General features: G+C 43.7%; 1 long non-coding RNA gene across 4 annotated transcripts in view; it reads left to right on the top strand.

Moving 5' to 3' along the window:
• Window positions 1-1040: 1040 nt before the first annotated feature.
• Window positions 1041-17114, top strand: part of LOC149524294 (uncharacterized) — a 136465-nt gene continuing 120391 nt past the window's right edge. The window contains exon 1 of one of the 4 annotated variants that reach the window (XR_016349584.1): window positions 1041-3171. This is a non-coding gene — a long non-coding RNA (uncharacterized LOC149524294). Of the gene's footprint in view, window positions 3172-10088; window positions 10988-17114 lie in introns of those variants that run through there. The other 3 variants (XR_016349586.1, XR_016349583.1, XR_016349585.1) reach the window with 3 other exon arrangements.

Genomic DNA, 17114 nt, shown 5'->3' on the forward strand with positions numbered 1-17114 from the left:
CTAAATCTTATATTGAATGATCTTCCCTCTTTGGCTATAGGAATTTGCAACATCTTAACAAATACAACTATAAAAAGTTTTAAAGATAAGTAGTTTGTTTAGCTGACTGACTGTATATTCAGTATAGGCTGTATCTCCAAAATCTGGGACTCTCTGGTCCGGCAATACCTTTGGTCCGGCAGGACCACGGATGCTCCTGGAGTTGAGAGTCTGGGGACCTAAGGGCAAGAGGGCCTGCCAGGTGAACATCAGAGTTGGGAGCCTGGCTGGGGGGAGTGTGGTACTGGGGCGAAGCATGGGGCGGGGGTTGGAGCCCCACAACTACCCCCAGCTGTGCGGTGCCAGGGCTGGGGCTGTACGGGGCTGGGGTCAGAGCCTCAGCCCTGTGGCTGTTCCCAGATGCATGGGGATAGAGCCCCATGGCAGTAGCCAGAGCCTGTACCACCCAGACTGCATGAGGCCAGGGCCAGAGCCCTCTGCTTTCCCCCAGCTATGCAGGGACAGGAACAGAGAGCCCTGTGGCTTTTCCTGGCTGCACGGGGCCCTGTGGTTGGAGCCCTGTGGCTTTCCCCACTGCATGGGGCCAGGTTCGGTGGGGGAGAGGGTGAGCAGGATTGCCTGCTGGGGCAACCTGCCAGCAGTGCTTGGGGGCCGGTGGCAGGATACCTCCCCTGGTCTGGCAAATTCTCTTGTTTGGGACCAGTCAGGTCCCAATGATAATGGACCAGGCAGGTCCAACCTGTGCTACTTTTATTGTTAATGTGTACACACATCTGTTCCAGGAAATGAAAATTATACTACTAAGGAAAAATTTTGAATATGAACCCATTTTATCGGGTTCTTAGTTTTTCATGTGAAATTATAGAGATTGCAACATGATTAGCAATACATTTATCTAGTGCAACTTCTGGAAGTGTTTGTAGTTAGACATGGCAATACTTTGTTAGTTCCATTCTAGAATTAGAGGCAGCAAACCAAACAAATGGCTTGTCAATATGTTTTACTTAGGTTCATTTTTATTGTTGTTTCTAATACAGCATTTGCTAGGTTTTATTGACAAGGATGCCAATCTGGGAGTAATTTTGGCTTTGAAAATGCTATCAAGCTCCTCCTTTTGTATTATAATGCACCTTGATTAATGGGTTGTTGATGAAGGAAAAAAACAGAGCATAGCAAGATAAATACAATAGCAATTGTTGTTTGACATGTTTTGTCCACTAGCCTAGTTTATTAAACTTGCTAAGAAAGAGCTAAGCAGTCGTGATGAATGTCTCTGTTTTCCCTAAAATTATCTCCTAAGAAGTACTGAAATGATTTTATATTCTATATGAAATGGGTAGACAATCTCGTTAAACAAAAGGCAATTCTATGTATTAGCAATCGTGATGGAATAATTAAAAATAACGCACCCCGAGGAATGTCATTTTAGAAGGAGATTTTTTTCAAGGGTTAATATGAGAGCTGTTTTCTGTTCATTTTTTTGAAAGCTTTGCTGTAATTTTCTATGGAATTTGAGATCAGTAAGTCTATAATATCTAATGAATAATTTACAATGCCAACAGTCTTTCTGTGGAAGAATACTAAATTAATTAGGGCCTGGAGGAATTTCCATGTGTTTAAACCACATTATATCGTCAAGGTTTTACTGCTTCAAAGTCACTGAGACTAACTTCTGCCTTCTTAGGTGTTAATAGTGCTAGCAAAACAAGATCTGTGTCCTTGTTATAGGCTGAATGAACCAAAGGGCTGGGGTACACCAGAAACACCTTCACATGCCAACTTCCCCTCCCCTAGTTTTCTGGGAAAGGCTAGAGTTAAAGGACCATCCCTAGATTCTCTATAATCACCAATGACCTTGTTGACATTAAGAGGAGACATACGCATCCACAGGGGCAGGCTCATTTTCCTGGTTCGAAGGAAACAGAAGCCACCTCCAAAACCCTTGAGGGCATTGGTAGGCTGCTGAGCCTGTTCACCTCCAGAAGACAGGTGGGGAAGAAAGCTGCACAAGGGAGGCCATTTCACTTAACTTGACAGTGGGTTTCAGAGGTTCAGGTCGTTCAGCTAAACCCTGGATACTCTTGCGAACATGGCCCAGAATTCTGTGTTTGTGAACTTTGCCCACGGCTGATGGTGTGGAAAGGAGCCAGTGGTGCAGTGGTTAAGGCTCAGAGGGGTTTCCATCAAACACTGGATCCTCCTACAACCTGCCACACCTGTATTTTTAGAAATTGAATTGAAAACAGCTACTCTAGCGCCCATGGCTTAACATAAGACACAAAGATCAAAACCACACTCCACTGTTAGCAGATGGTCTCCCACCATCCAAGCTGATGCCTGAAGCACTGGACCAGCCTTCCCTCCCCCTACAAGCACATGCCAAAATGCTCTGTTGAATCGGGGCCTTGGACCCTTCTTCCCTCTCTCCTCTTCGAACATTGACTACAGCTGGGTGTCTAGATGTTTAAAATGCGCAAGCCTGTGTGTTTCATTGATTTGTTTGTGTATTTGTTATATTAATACATAAAGGGACCAGAAGAGAGAATCAATGTTTTGTAAATTGCAGCAAGTAGAATATTTGAGTCCTATTTTATATTGGCAAATTATGGTGTGTGTGTATGTGTATATATTCAAGCTACTGGAATGATTGAATTGATAATTTAGAGCAGGAAAAAAGGCCTTCAGTGAGGGCTGGTTGTAAAAGGGGGGAGCCAGTTTGGGGGCCTCAAAAATATCAAAACTGCCCTGGGAGCCAGTATTCCTGGATGATTTCCACATCAAAGGAAGGGAGCGGAAATGGACATGAGAAGTGGCAGCAGTTGCCAAGTTAAATAAAAGCCCCTCAGTGAACGGGAAAAGCAATAAGAGCCGTTTGGAAAGTTGGCTGCAGAAGAAGAGGCTGTGTGAGAGCTTATCCCCTACTGCCTTCTTCGTCCCTTGGGAACTGATACAGACTCTGCATTCACTTGACCCGTGAGGCTCAGGAAAATGTGGCCACACATCAGTAAAGCCTGATGTTTGTCATAGGAAACAAAAGCAGAACTGTGCTGGCCACCAGACGAATGGGATCGAGTAGCAGGAATCAAGACCCGCCTATAAATCTCCAAATTAATCTGGACCAGTAGGTTTCCTTAGAGCAGAGTTGCCCCTGCTTAAAAAAGAGCGGAATATGTAAGTTGATTATTTTTTTCTTGCTTAGGTGTGTTGGAGGAGAAATCCAGGGTGGGTTTGGTAAAGCAAGCAGTCTCTTTAAGAAAGTGCTTCTTAAAATATAAGGTTTTGTGGATTTGGCATTAAAATGCTTTCCATTCTTGTCTTGAATTACTTTTTTAAATGAAAAGCAGTTTACATAGGTGGAAAATTAATACCAAAATCAGCTTTCACTTTCCACCCCCAATGTGGTCCCCCTCTTCTCCTGCCCTTCTGGAGCAAATTGAGGAATAACCCAGACTTCTGTCCCAGAGGTGGAAAGTTTCCATTTTCACCATGCAGCCCTCTGAAAGTTACCTTTGTCAGGCAGAGGGAAATGTTATCCCTGTTCATATTTGCAAAGACTTGGAGGAAATGATCTGTTCCCACTGCAAATAGCTGTGGGGGAAAAAGTGCTTGTCATCTGAAGATGGGATCTTGGGTCAGTTTCTTACCTCAGTATCACTATTGTACACAAGAGTAAATCCATGCCGTCAGTCTGGTCACTCTAGATGGACACACGTGTAATGGAACAGAATTTGGCTCTGAGTTTTTAATTTTTTTTCCCACTCAGGCTGCCTGTCTGAGGAATTAACCTAGCTCATGGTTCAGGGTGGTGGTGCATATCACTGCACAGATACTGCAGTCCCATCTTGGCTCTTGGTGCCGTCTGCACATGGGTGGTGGATATCAGGCAGGAGAAAGCAATACCTTCCCAAACTGCCTGGCTAGCCCTGGTCATCCTCCATCCCCAGGCCACCCCATTCAGTGCCTGGGTTTCTGCCCTGTGCTTCTTGCCCTCCCCGTACTTGGAGGGAAGGGGTCAGAAGGGGAGGCAGGGAAGGCTGGGGCTGCAAGCTGCCCATGCGTGGAGGAGGAAGCCGGGGGGCGGGGAGCTGTCACTTCAGTATGGGAGGGGGGCAGCTTAGGTCCCATGAGGGCCATGAGTAGCAGGGGCATGGTATTGGGCAGAAGGCATGGACCTAGGGGCTTGCTTCCCCCAGACCTGGGTTCACCCACCGCCCGTGTACCTGCACTTGCTTTATGCTCAAACTGACCAGAACTGGCAGTATCCTGGCCTCACAAGGCACAGCAGGTTTCTTTCTCCAGGCTGAACTCTGTGACTTGCCCCTTTGTGAGTCACGTGAATTCAAGGTGAATTTCTTGCGCCGATCCAAGGTGAGGTGTGCGTGTTTGGGGGGTGAGGGAGAGGGGCTAGGAGTTGCTAGTGGAGATGTGTCTAGAGAGGAATTACGGTTAACTCAGTCACTTTGGAACACAGGGGTCTAAGCTACCTTCCAGTTCCCAGATTGCTTACAGGATAACTACAGCTGCAAAGTGGCCTCCACTTACTAGGGCAGGTTGAAATCTCTGTGGAGGTTACAGCCTTTGCTGCAGTGCTACATGGATCAGATAACAAGCTCTTTCATGCTAGTACAACTTTGCCCTAGGCAGGGGCTCAAGTAGTTATCCCCGCAATCAGGAATCTCTCTGTTTATCATGTCGAGGTGTGTCACAGATTGTTCCCTACTTCTCATTTAACAGCAAAGCTCCACATTTTCTTTCTCCAGGTCCCTTATGCACTGCTCCCAGTCACATTATGTGTAGTCTCATAACCTCCAAGGCCTTAGCAGACATGGCTAAGCAATCTTTGGGCTAGTGGGCTGGAGGAAAAGGGTGAATCCTGGACATTGCAGCTGAAGTGGGGTTGTCCAGCAAAAGAACTTGGCAGGGGGACCCCAGATTTTCTTGAAAGGGCCCTGCTTCCTGCACCTGAGATATAGTAAACCCCTCCTTCCCTGCACATAAGGCCACGTCTACACTACCAAGTTTTGTCAACAAAACTTAAGTCGACACTAGGGATGTTTACAAATGTTTATTTTTGTAAACGTGTAACTGCTGGAATTTTAAAGCAGTTACATGTTTACATGCAAGTGAGAGTCAGTGAACACTGGCTCTCCCTCCCCCGCCTCTGTGGGAGCCAGCAGTGGGTACAGGAGGCTTTGTGGGAGCCAGCACACGTGGGCAGCTGGCTCCCCATGTGCACCGGCTCTCGCCTCCCTACCCCACTGCCTCTGATAGAAGCAGCAGGGGGAGGGGATGCCCATAACTGCGTGGGTTAACAGGTGAGCCGAGGCTTGTCAGTTAACTGGGTACATGGGTACACATGGACATTCCTAGTCAACACCCAAAAGTCAACAAAATAAAATTGACCAGAGTGTGTTCACACTTGCTCCCTCTGACAGATCATGTCCACATTGGGGCACCATCATCAACAATGTGAGCAATGCTCTGTGGGTATGTATCCCACAGTGCCTTGTGGGAAGGCAGAGCAGCATCATGAATAGCTCTGTGAGCTCTGAGGAAGGTCAAAGCGGCACAGCAGCCTGTCCCCCTCTCCCAGCAGCAGCCTGCCTGCCCCTGTGATCCTAGTGCAGGGAAGAACAGGAGAAGTCCAATGTTTTGCTTTTTGTTCCCTAAACGGAGCAGCTCACTCAGGTGTCAGACACTTCCCTGGGCTTTGTAAGGGAAGGGGCGCATGCCTGCAAGGCAACAGAGATCAAAGTTGAGGAGCCATCAGGGCAGGCATTATGGGATACTGGAGGAAGCCACTCTCTCAAAACAAACAGGCTACGTCTACACTGCAGGCTTTGCTGGCAGGTTCTATGCAAATGAAGCACGGATTAGCATATCACCTTGCTTCATTTGCATAATTTATTTGCGCTGGTTTTGCACAAGGGGTTTTTGCTCAAAAACAAGCAGTGTGGATGTTTTCTTTTTGCTCAAAAACCTCTTTTTTTCCCCCAAGATCCTTATGACCCCAAAAAAGAGGTATACCGGTCTTGCGGAAAAAGGGGGTTTTGCGCACAAAGAAAATGTCCACATTGCTTGTTTTTGTGTAAAAACCCCAGAGCAAAAATGGATCAGCAGAAAATATGCAAATAAGATTGTGACTCATGCAAATGAGTCCCTCATTTGCATATTTTTTGCAGAGAAAACTTGTTGTGTAGACGTAGCCACAGAGTTTACACTGGCTCTTTGTCAACAATAAAGGGAGGGGGAAATAAAAGTCTCTTGGAGGGGTGGGTGTTTTTCCCCACAAAAGTCCCATTGCAGTGTGAATGCTCTCACTGTTTTGTCACCAAAAGTCAGGTTTTGATGACAAAACTTTATAGTATAGACAAGATGTTTCCTTTAGCTGCATCTTCTCTCGTCTCTTCCCTCCATTTCCAGTTCAATTAGCAGGCCAGATAATGTTTTCTTCTGCTACACCTCCCAGATTCCATATGAAGAGCCAGATTCTCCGGTGGCACAGACCTGCTTATGTCTGACTCAGAGGTGCTACCTCAATTTACACTAGCTGAGGATGTATCCCAAGATTGCAAAAGCTTCCAAAACAAGATGCTTTGAGATACCTTGCACTGAAACCAGTCTAATGATGTTGGAAATAACCTATTAGATCAATGCCTCCCTATTAGGATATGTCCTAGTTATGATGCAATCAGTTTCTATTTTCATTCAATAACTAGGTTTACTGTAATTAGGCTAATGACCTGAGCATGAGGGAGAGGAGATTAAATTTAATAGGGAGACAATGATGAAAAGTCTAGAAAACGTGATCTTGAGGGAAGGCTGAAAAAACTGGGTTTGTTTAGTCTAGAGAAGAGAAGACTGAGCAGGGATGTAAGTTTTCAAATACATAAAAGGTTATTACAAGGAGAGTGAAAAATTGCCCTATACTCAGATGTTAAGGAGAAGAAACAGTGGGTTTAAACTCAGCAAGTGTGGTTGAGGTTGGACATTAGAAAACTCCCTGTCAGGATAGTGAATCTTGTGGTGCAATTTATTCCAATGTTTGTGGAATCTCCATCATTGGCAGTTTTTAAGGGGAGGTTAGACATGCACCTGTCAGGAAACGTTTAGATCAATGAGGGGCAACCTGGGCTGGTGAATGGGCCGCATGAGTGGCCCTCCTCCATCTGAGGGGGCTGCAAGAGTGTCATAACCAGAATGGTCCCCAGGATAGTGTACTTTTGCTAACTGCTTAAATACCTAGAATTCACGGGGTGTGCCGATTGAACCATAGCCGTGCTTGATTGGATGCGGAGGGAGCACACGGCTCTTACAATCGATGTTGTGTGTAATCGGCAAGCGCCTCACTCCACATTCCCTTGCTTTAAATGTGTGTCACTTTAGTAATACTGGTAGGAAAAACCCAATGTGGGCAGAAACCAGCAGAATCTGGCAACAGTTAACAAAATGTCTTGCGGGCTACAGCTAGAACCCCAATGGGCTGCATGCAATCCTCAGGTCACAGGTTGCTCACCACTGGTCTAGATAGTGCTTAGTCCTGCCTTGAGTGCAGGGAACTGGACTAGAAGGTCTCATGAGGTCTGTTCCAGACCTCTGATTCTATACTGTAGGAACGTGTCCGACTAGTGCTGATCCCTTCAATGCTTGCTTGCGAGCAGAGTGAGAGGAAAATTCCTTTCTGATTTTTTTTCCTCTGCGTCCTCTTGAAATGTAGCTGATAGGCCAGTAGTGGGCAACCTGCTGCATGTGGCCCATTGGGCTTCTATGTGTGGCCCATGAGACATTTTGTTGACCGTTGCCCACGTGCAGGGTTGCCAGATCTCGCTGCTTTCCATTTGTGTATTTTTGTTCCAACTGGTATTGCTAAAGTGACACGCACATAAAGCAAGGCCATGTAAAAGGAGGTGTGTGGTGACGGCATACAACATTGACTGTAAGAGCTGTGTGCCTCTTCTGCATCCAATCAAAGCGCTGCTCTAGTTCAATTGACACACCTGCACATTCTAGGTATGCAAGCGCAGTTAGTAAAACTACCCTATTCTAGCACACTGTCTTAGGTACAACAACCATGTGGCCCACTGAGATGGAGGGCCACTAATGCAGCCCACTCACCGGCCTAGGTTGCCCATCGCTATGAGAGGCAGAACCTCTCTTTGCTAGCCCCTTGGCAGCTTGGAGTTGCAATTCTGTGCATGCTGTGGAGTAGCGTGACTGCTCCAAGGCAGCTGGGCCATGCCATCATGCCAAGCTGGTGGCATGTTGTCACTAATTTGCTGAGTATCACCAGTCTGCTCACTCAGTCTGCAGGGTCCAGGCAAGATGATGCTAACTGATCAAGAGGGAGAAAACGCAGCTGTGGCACAATACAGACACCTTTTTCTCAGCTGACCGTAGAGTGCTGAAAGGATTTGTTGTGTAATCTAAAGGAGCTGAGAGCTCCCAGGTGGTGGACCAATATGAATAAAGAATAGCGCAGACTGTGATGGCATACTTAAATATATGTCTGCACTGTAGCTTAGTTACTGCCTGCTGGCATGTCCCTCAATCTGGCAGACGGTGTCTCTGAAACAGCTGCTTGCCTTCTTTCTCAGACACCCAGCAAGGTGTAACAATGACAGCTGTTCCCTTAGGGGGAGCTGCTTCAGAAGGGTATTTAGGTCTGGAGGGACTTGCTCTGGAAGGACAAGCCTTAGGCTGTGCACATGCCAATCCACACAGGCATGAGCACCATCTGGTATGAGGTGACTGCTCTGAAGAAGGGGGCAAGGACAAGCAAGGCGTATAGTTTTGTTCTTAGCCTAATAGACTAGTATTTAGTCATCCTTTTCCCATAGGGTTGCTAATTTTGCTTGGACATATTCCTGGAGATCTAGTCATGTGACCATCTTTGGTTAATGAGTAATCTTTAATTTCTGGAGATGCTAGGCCAATCCTGAAGGGTTGGCAACCCTGTTTTCCCAGCAAACTCAGTCATGTCTGCAAGATCTACAGTATGGACTAACGTTTTTTATTAAATAATGTATCACTGATGCAAATGGTAGTAATTACCTAAGCAATCTCGAAACTCTGTGAGGCATATCAGAAAAACCAATCTGCCTCTTGTTGCCGGAAGGAGTGTGAAAGGGGCTGTCAGCTGCTTTGAGGAACTTTCTGCCTGACATAAAGGACTCAGCCATGTCAGATGCCATAAAGTGTCTTGTAGACAATTGTTTTATCTGTGGCTCCAGGTATTTGCAGGAGACAGCTGACAATTAGACCTTTTTGTTTTCTTTTTCCTGGTTGATAGCCAAATGTTTTTTTTTTTAAATTTTTGGGATGCGCGCGCGCGCGTGTGTGTGTGTGCGTAACGTTAAATATACTAGCCTTATCATGTCCTGAATTTTTAAACGAAGAGAAAACTGTCTTGAACACTGTAATATCATAGAGAAGAGCTTTTGGTGCTTATTTTAAAAAACTCTGAAAGAAAATCACCTTCTTTCTCCTGAAGCTACAAATTGTAAGAACTGTTGTACAGCCTTTGCAAAGGAAAGACAATCCCAGAGTTGGATTCATAAATGTTTGTGCAGGCACTGTGTGATTTCTACTGCAAAACTTTTTTTCTGTGTGCTTCCTTGAATCCGTTTTCCCCAGGGCTGAGCAAATAGGATGGAATCTGTTTTGAGTTCTAGATGCTGAATACCAGAAGCCAGTCTGTGAATTAACCACAGGCTGAGAAGTGTTTGTGTTTCAAAAAAAATTGATCAAATAATTCTGAAGAAGGAACTTGCTCATAGAAATGATTTTTCTGTGGACATTTTGTGAGCTTGAAAAAAAATACCCAACTAAACAGATCAAGAAACAATATAAAGGTGTGATAATTTGCATGCATACTGTATAGCTACTATTTATGGCTTGAAATATAAATAATAGCATACGTGCAAAAGTGACGAGGACTCCTGTGGCACCTTATAGACTAACAGATTTATTGGAGCATAAGCTTTTGTGGGCAAAGACCCGCTTCGTCAGATGCAATATCTATAAGGTGTCACAGGACTCCTCATCGCTTTTGCAGATTCAGACTAACACGGCTACCCTTCTGATACTTAATAGTATACATGAGACACTCATGATATTGGCTGGATTCTCAGCAGTAATGGAGAGTAGCAGCTGCAAAAAGCTGTTCTCTGATTCAGAACTATCCAGCTCCAGTGCAAATTAGAGTTGCATGGGGCAGCCCTGATTCGTACAACTGATTTGTACAAACCCAGTGCAGCAGAGAGCTGATCTGCCACATCCCCTTCTCACAGATGATCTGCTCCAGACATCCCAATGGGTGTCCTCTTATGCCAGAGGAAGGGGACACAGGTTTCTCTATGCAGAGACAATTCTCCACTCTCCATTTCCACAATAGAGAAACCTGTCTCGTTGTGTCAATGAGGCCCAGTAAGCAGTGCAGCGATCGGAGTAGATGGTAAGGGATGAATATGGGACTTTGAGTCTTTTGTTGCATCGAGCTGTTCTAAAGCCCTGACCATTCACAACTGCACTTGAAAAATGTTCTCAGGAAAGCTGAAGAGTTGAAGGCACTAGACTGACTGTGATGAACCAGGAAAATCCTGGCTAGTTGATCCATGAGGCTGAAAACCCAGAACTTGCTCTAGACCACATCCCTAATTAGTGTATCAAAAGCCCTGTCATAGCAGTTCCCTAGCAGCCCAGTAATGGCTGGAGTAATTAAAGAATTGGGTACAAGAGATACCAGTCCTTGTTGGAAAGCTATGGGGATTGCATTAGAAGGAATTTTTGCTGTCCCAGTATGTTGAGAAAAATACCTAACAGTAATTGTTCTAAAATTAAAAAAATGAAATGCATTGACATGTAACATCCCTCCTCAGCTCCTTACATGCTTGGTCCCTATGAAGAAAGAATGAGATCTGGTAGTGACAAAGTGACCTCTGGGAATGTCTGGAGAGGCTTGCTTCCATCAAAGGAGCAGAATGGAAACGTAAGGAGGCTGTTTTCCTTGGTCCTTTGCCAACTGAATAACCATTTGGGAGGACAGTGGAATGGCAATGGGCGATCTAGCAACCTTTGAAGTACAGTCCCAGCATATATTTTGTGTGTTTGCATTTGTGGGCCTGCTCCTACCACCTTGACTCGCTTGAGACTGCAGTAGTGTATATGAGCTGTGTGTGAGTGAAGACTGCAAATTCTGTATTTGTCTGTGTCTATCTTACCATTCCAATGAGTCATCCAGGGCTTGATTGGAGGTCCTGTTTTTTTGAGATGCTTATGTAATATTTGGTGCTTTTAAGACTGCATTGAAAACAATTACAGGTGGAGATTTTCATTCATTTTCAAAGGGAATTAAGCATCACATTCCTTAATCGCAGCTCAGGTGAAATCCGGAGGTCTTTAATTGGCAAAATTTGCACTGAAAGAAATGGGTGTTTTGAGCAAAGTGTAAGCAAGACCTAGGTTAAGTTTACTGCAGGTATGGTATGTGGACGTTGCACACAATTTATAAACATCATGTACTCTACAATCTGTCATAATGGCAGTGTATACTAGTGGTGCCCCTCTAATTAATACACTGTAATAAACTCTTAGTGTGTAATGATTAGAAGAAATCATGCATAAAGAAATCACTAGCAAATAATCACATTGGCAAAATTATAACTCAGGAATATTGTGGTTTCATTTATTTTCTGTTGGTTTAATCACCACTAATAATTCAGTCTGGGATAATTAATCTTTGCTGATCAAAGTACAGGAAAGAACTTAAGTACTATAACAGCATCATAATCAGAAGAGGTGCTGATGGAGCAGAATTATTCAAAATGCTCACTTCTGTGGAGAGTTGTGAAGATGGTCTGATAGGCACACAATCAATCAGCGCATGTTTATTATCATCAGATGGTAGCTACAGCTCAGGCTTCATGGTGACAGAACCCTATAAGTACCAAGATAGACAGATGTTAATAACTAGGACCAGCTCGCAGGAAAAAAAATGATGGAGGAGAGAGCCGGGGAAAAAGACATTCTAAGTTTCCCACCTGATTTCCTTAGAATTGTTCCATCAGTGGGAGGGGACATGGTTTTTCTGCACAAAAGGAATGGGGGAATCCCATTCCCAAGCCCTGTGGGTTACCCATGAGCTTTGAAAGGCACTGGCTATCAGTATGGAGGCTCTATTCTTATGCAGGGGTTTCCTGATACTTTCCCTGTTATGGTTTCTCCTAACAGCTGCTGCCCATGGCGTCTTACCTCTTAAAGGGCTTGGGGGTGGATGGTTTGTAGCACACAGTAAGCTCTAGTCAGGCGTTAGTTTAACTTGAAATCAAGTGAGGATGAGAATTAGGATTCAGCTGTACTCAGAATACAGTTGGACTGTAGATAACATGTCACTCTTGGTACTCTGTCTACCCTTTCCCTCATTCCTCTGTTGTTAGGAGTACAGGAACAAGGTGTTTGCACTTGTCTGCTTGACCAGATGGGCTAAATATTGTGTATATAATAGGTATGTATTGGAGTTAACAAAGCTACACTGCAGTAGTGGAGGTTATGAAGATGACTGATTGAAAAGCCTTGCAAGCCTGATTAGTTTGGGTTCATTTATTTTAAGCTTTCAGCTAAGCACTATTTGAGGAACTTTGATCTGAATGTGGTGTCTGTTTTCAAAGGGCCAATAAACCTTTTCACATCTGAATATTGTATTTAAAATACCTTTGATAGTCCCTGCTATTGATTCTGCTGCTGAACATCAGCCATATTTACACACCCACACCCACCCACAGTATTTATAATGATCAACAGCATTGGAGTACAATGAATTAAAGGCAGAGCTCCATCAATTCTTCCACTGCTAAAACATTTCCATGGTGGGTTTGCCTTTATTATCTAGAATAAAGAATATATTCAGAAAACACCAAATATCTGGCAGTAAGCCAGAGGCATTGGCTATAGGTCAATTAGCACAAGAGGGACCAAAGCTGCCCCCATCTCTCCCCTCCCCCAAAACAAGGCTTCTGGAAATAGACAGACATGAATGAGAAATATTTTTAACATGCACTTTAACTTATTAGTTTGATCCAAGTGGTTGCCTCTTACTCCTCTTGGCTGGAAATGGAGTGTTGTGTTACTTGGCTAGCTTTGCTGTCTTCAATCATTCGTTCCCCACTTCAGTTGTAGGACTAGTACAATATTGCATTTGTTGTCTCTTTCATCTTTAGGACCATTTTGTTCAGTTTAGAACAGATAAAATGAGGGCTCAGTAGTAGTCACAAAGATAGGCTGCTTTCTTCTAATCCTTCAGCTCTCCCTCGATAAACAATTTTAATTAGAAAAGAGGATTTAAGACTTCACATTCCAAGGCTTGCTACAGTCAAACTGATAATGAAAAAGGATATATTTAGATGGCTAAAAATCACTTCTAATGATAACTTTTGATATTTAAAAGTGCTAGGTTGCTCTCAGTATCACATGCTATAGCTCTACTCTTGTGTATTAAGAAGAAGATGATTTTAGTCCTTAAATCTAAACATGACCCCATAAAGCCTTGAACACTGAAAATAATGCAAGTTTTACTAGTCTGCTTGAACAATTGGGACTGTCCCAATCCTCATGTAATGACTTCAGTTTACACTAGCTGAGGCTCTGGCTGTATAATTTTGACCCCACTGATATGGAGCATTGATGTGACAGGTGCCATGTTAGCCAACATCAGGGATTCAACCACAGACTTAGAAGCTGAACTCATATGAATGTTTTATAGCTTGAGATAAGGAGCCAGAGTTGTAATGGATTTGCATTTTCTGTCAGTCAGAAACATGGGGAGGTGTAACACATGCCAATCAGTGGATCACATGCTTCATCTACACAGGAGGTAGTTCAGGTGTCCACTTATGTGACACAAAGCTGCTAAGAAAATGGTTTTATTTTCTCTTGGAGAAAATGTCAGTGAAAATAGATTTTTAAGTTCTTTTTTTTGTTAAAAAAAATTGCACAGCAAATTTTGACTGGTGAAAAACTGAAAACCAGTATTTTCCCTTAGGAAAATCAAAATGAGATTTTATTTTGGGTTGTCACATCAATATATTTTGGTCTGTTGAACTAAGTTACAAATATTGTTTTTTGTCTGTCTGACTGAGATGTCTGAGCTGCCATGGTGGCTGTAGTTCAGGTGTCTTTTCCCATGATGCATTACACTCTTCTCTCTTCCTGTTCTGTCACACTGAACCATCCGAGTACATCTACACTGCAATTCTATTTTGGGATGCCAAAGTATCCCGCAATAGCTATTTCACATCTTCACAGCAAGCCCGTTATTTTGGGCTTGCTATTCCTACATGCCTGTAAACCTCGTTCTACGAGGAGTAAGGGACATTTTGGAATAGCACTGTATTTCAAAATTTGGCGCTGAGTATCATAGAATCATAGTATCCTAGAATCCTAGGGCTGAAAGAGGCCTCAGGAGGTTATTGAGTCCAGCCCCCTGCCCAAACAGGACCAACCCTAACTAAATCATTCCAGTCAGGACTTTGTCAATCCAGGACTTAAAAACCTCTATGGATGGAGATTCCACCACCTCCCTAGGTAACCCATTCCACTCCATCACCACCCTCCTAGTGAAATAGTTTTTCCTAATATCCAACCTAGACCTCCCCCACTTGTTGGTGTAGACAGGAACAAATGACGAAATAAGCTATTTTGAAATATCATCGAAATAAGATATGCCCTTTGCAAAGCTCAAATTGTGTATCTTATTTTGAGTTATGGTGCAGTGTAGATGCACCCTCAGAGTCATCTAGCTGTGGTGCATTGTAGGAGAGTTAATCCAACTGGGAAATCTGGTCCATAGAGGAGAATGGGGATACAAGGTATGCATGGTACAGCTCTGATTGCATCGTGGTGACTCAGGAGTGCATGCTTATATGTGGCATCCAGAAATATCATTTATGCTGTCATGTGCCGAAAGTGTCTGTCTGCTTTGTACATTGGACAAACGTCTCAGACACTTTGCCAAAGGATCAATGCCCACAAAACAGATATTAGACAGGATCACAAAGAAAAAACAGTTTCTTGCCATTTCAACCAGAAAAGACACTGTCTCAACGACTTAATTACATGCATCCTGCTTCAAAAGCATTTTAAATCTGCACTCGAAAGGGAATCCTCTGAATTGTCATTCATGCTAAAATTTGACACTCTACGTGTCGGTCTCAACAAAGACCCCAACTACCTTACCCATTACAAAGATAGCTTCCCCAATTATCACCTCTAATACCATTAGCTCACAGACTTTTACCTTTCCCCACCTCTAATACCATTAGCTCACAGACACTTACCTTCCCCCCCCCCCCCGCAGCCCCCTTCTGTTCTGAAATGTGATTTGTCCTTTTCATATGTGTTCGCTTTTTTTTAAATTGCATCCTTTGGTATATATGGTTGTGACTATTTTCTTCCACTATTTGATCTGAGGAAGTGGGTCTGGCTCACGAAAGCTCATCATCTAATAAATCATCTTGTTAGTCTTTAAAGTGCTACATAGTCCTGTATTTTGTTTCTGCTTATATGTGGCAATGCTTCTATTCAAGAATTCAAAATATTTCATTTTGATTGTATATGTTAGGGTGTTTTTTGATACTTACTAAATGGAAGTTTTAGTTTTTTGTCCAAAACTCAAAAACATTTCAGTTTTTGGGTGTTTAATGTTTTGATGAAGAGCTGATATTTTTTTTCCACAGAAACAAGATGCTTTTCAAAACAAACCAACCCCCAACCCCTTAATTTAAAACCTAATTTTTAGTCAAAAAATTGTTTTGCCACCATCTTGGCCAAGGCACCAAGGATTGACTTGAATCTACAGAACCAAAACCAAGACTTTACAGCTTGAGCTAACTGGTGTCACATGTCCCACTCTCTCTGAGCCACAGAGATAGTGGGTCTGTTACACTGTTCTCTCAAGCTATAGTCTTATATTTTCAGCTTACAGACACTTCCAGAATCTTGACTGATTCTTATTCAGGACACGGCTCATCATCTTGTGTGTGGGAAAACAGAGATCCAAGGGAAGGAAATGTCTGTCTGGTTTCTTTTTGCAGTTTCTCCTGAATCCTTCCTGTGGAGGGAAACCCTCTTCACCTGACTGAAGTCTTTTGCCTCTATGGCTGTCTTGGTCCCTGGCAGTCCTCTGTCACTCAATGGAGACTGATTCCAGGGATTCTACAAGGCTGGTTGTCACTAGGACTTCATTAACGGCTGTATGACCTTTATACTTTAAGCTTCAGCTACAGCCTGTTCACATTGTGCCCCCTTAAGACTTTGCTCCACCTGTGCACATCCCATATAGACCTGGTCTATACTACAGCTGAAGATTGACTTAAGATACGCAATTGCAGCTGTGTTAATTACTGTATGTAGCTGGAGTTCATGTATTTTAAATCATGTTTCCACGCTGTCTATGTAGAGGGAAGTCGATAGGAGCAAATGCTCCTATCAGCTTCCTTTATTCCTTGTTAGGAGTACGCACCCTCTGAGTTGATTTAGTTGGTCTATTGACTGCAGCAGCATCGATCTTCTGCGTAGTGTAGACATGGCCTCTGGGAAGCTTGTAAACTCTGGCTGTAGCTGTATGGCAGCTCAGATTAGCTATTGTACAGCATTCTCCTCTCTTTCCCCATCCCCTATTCTGGGGGTTGCTTCATTTACTCAGGTGGTACAGAATCCTTCCAGCAGCTCTCATCTGCCCCTCCCATGCCAGGGGTACCCCTTTTACAACTCCTTTATACTGTGGGAGTGAAAGGGAGAGTCCAGCCCAAGACTTATAGGGTTGGGAAGAATTGAAATATTGACTTTGCAATCAGGGTTCTTTTAAACTGTAGTTTCCTGTATGGAAGGGCTTCTATTAGTTTCAATTGACTTGTACTCCATCTGGAAAACTGCAAACTGTGCTCAAAGAAACTGCACAGGGAATATTGGCCCTAGAATAATTCCTCCTCTGAGGGAGCACAAGGTCATGGAGCACTGGAAGGGCAGGCATGGGAGGGTAGAATAAATGTCAGAGTTATGTTTCTGCCATAGATTATTGCTGTTCTGTGTCTCTAGGTCAGGGGTTCTCAGACTTCATTGCA

The sequence above is a fragment of the Pelodiscus sinensis genome, chromosome 5, assembly GCF_052426305.1.
Source record: "Pelodiscus sinensis isolate ZL-2025 chromosome 5, ASM5242630v1, whole genome shotgun sequence".
Classification (NCBI taxonomy): Eukaryota; Metazoa; Chordata; order Testudines; family Trionychidae; genus Pelodiscus; species Pelodiscus sinensis.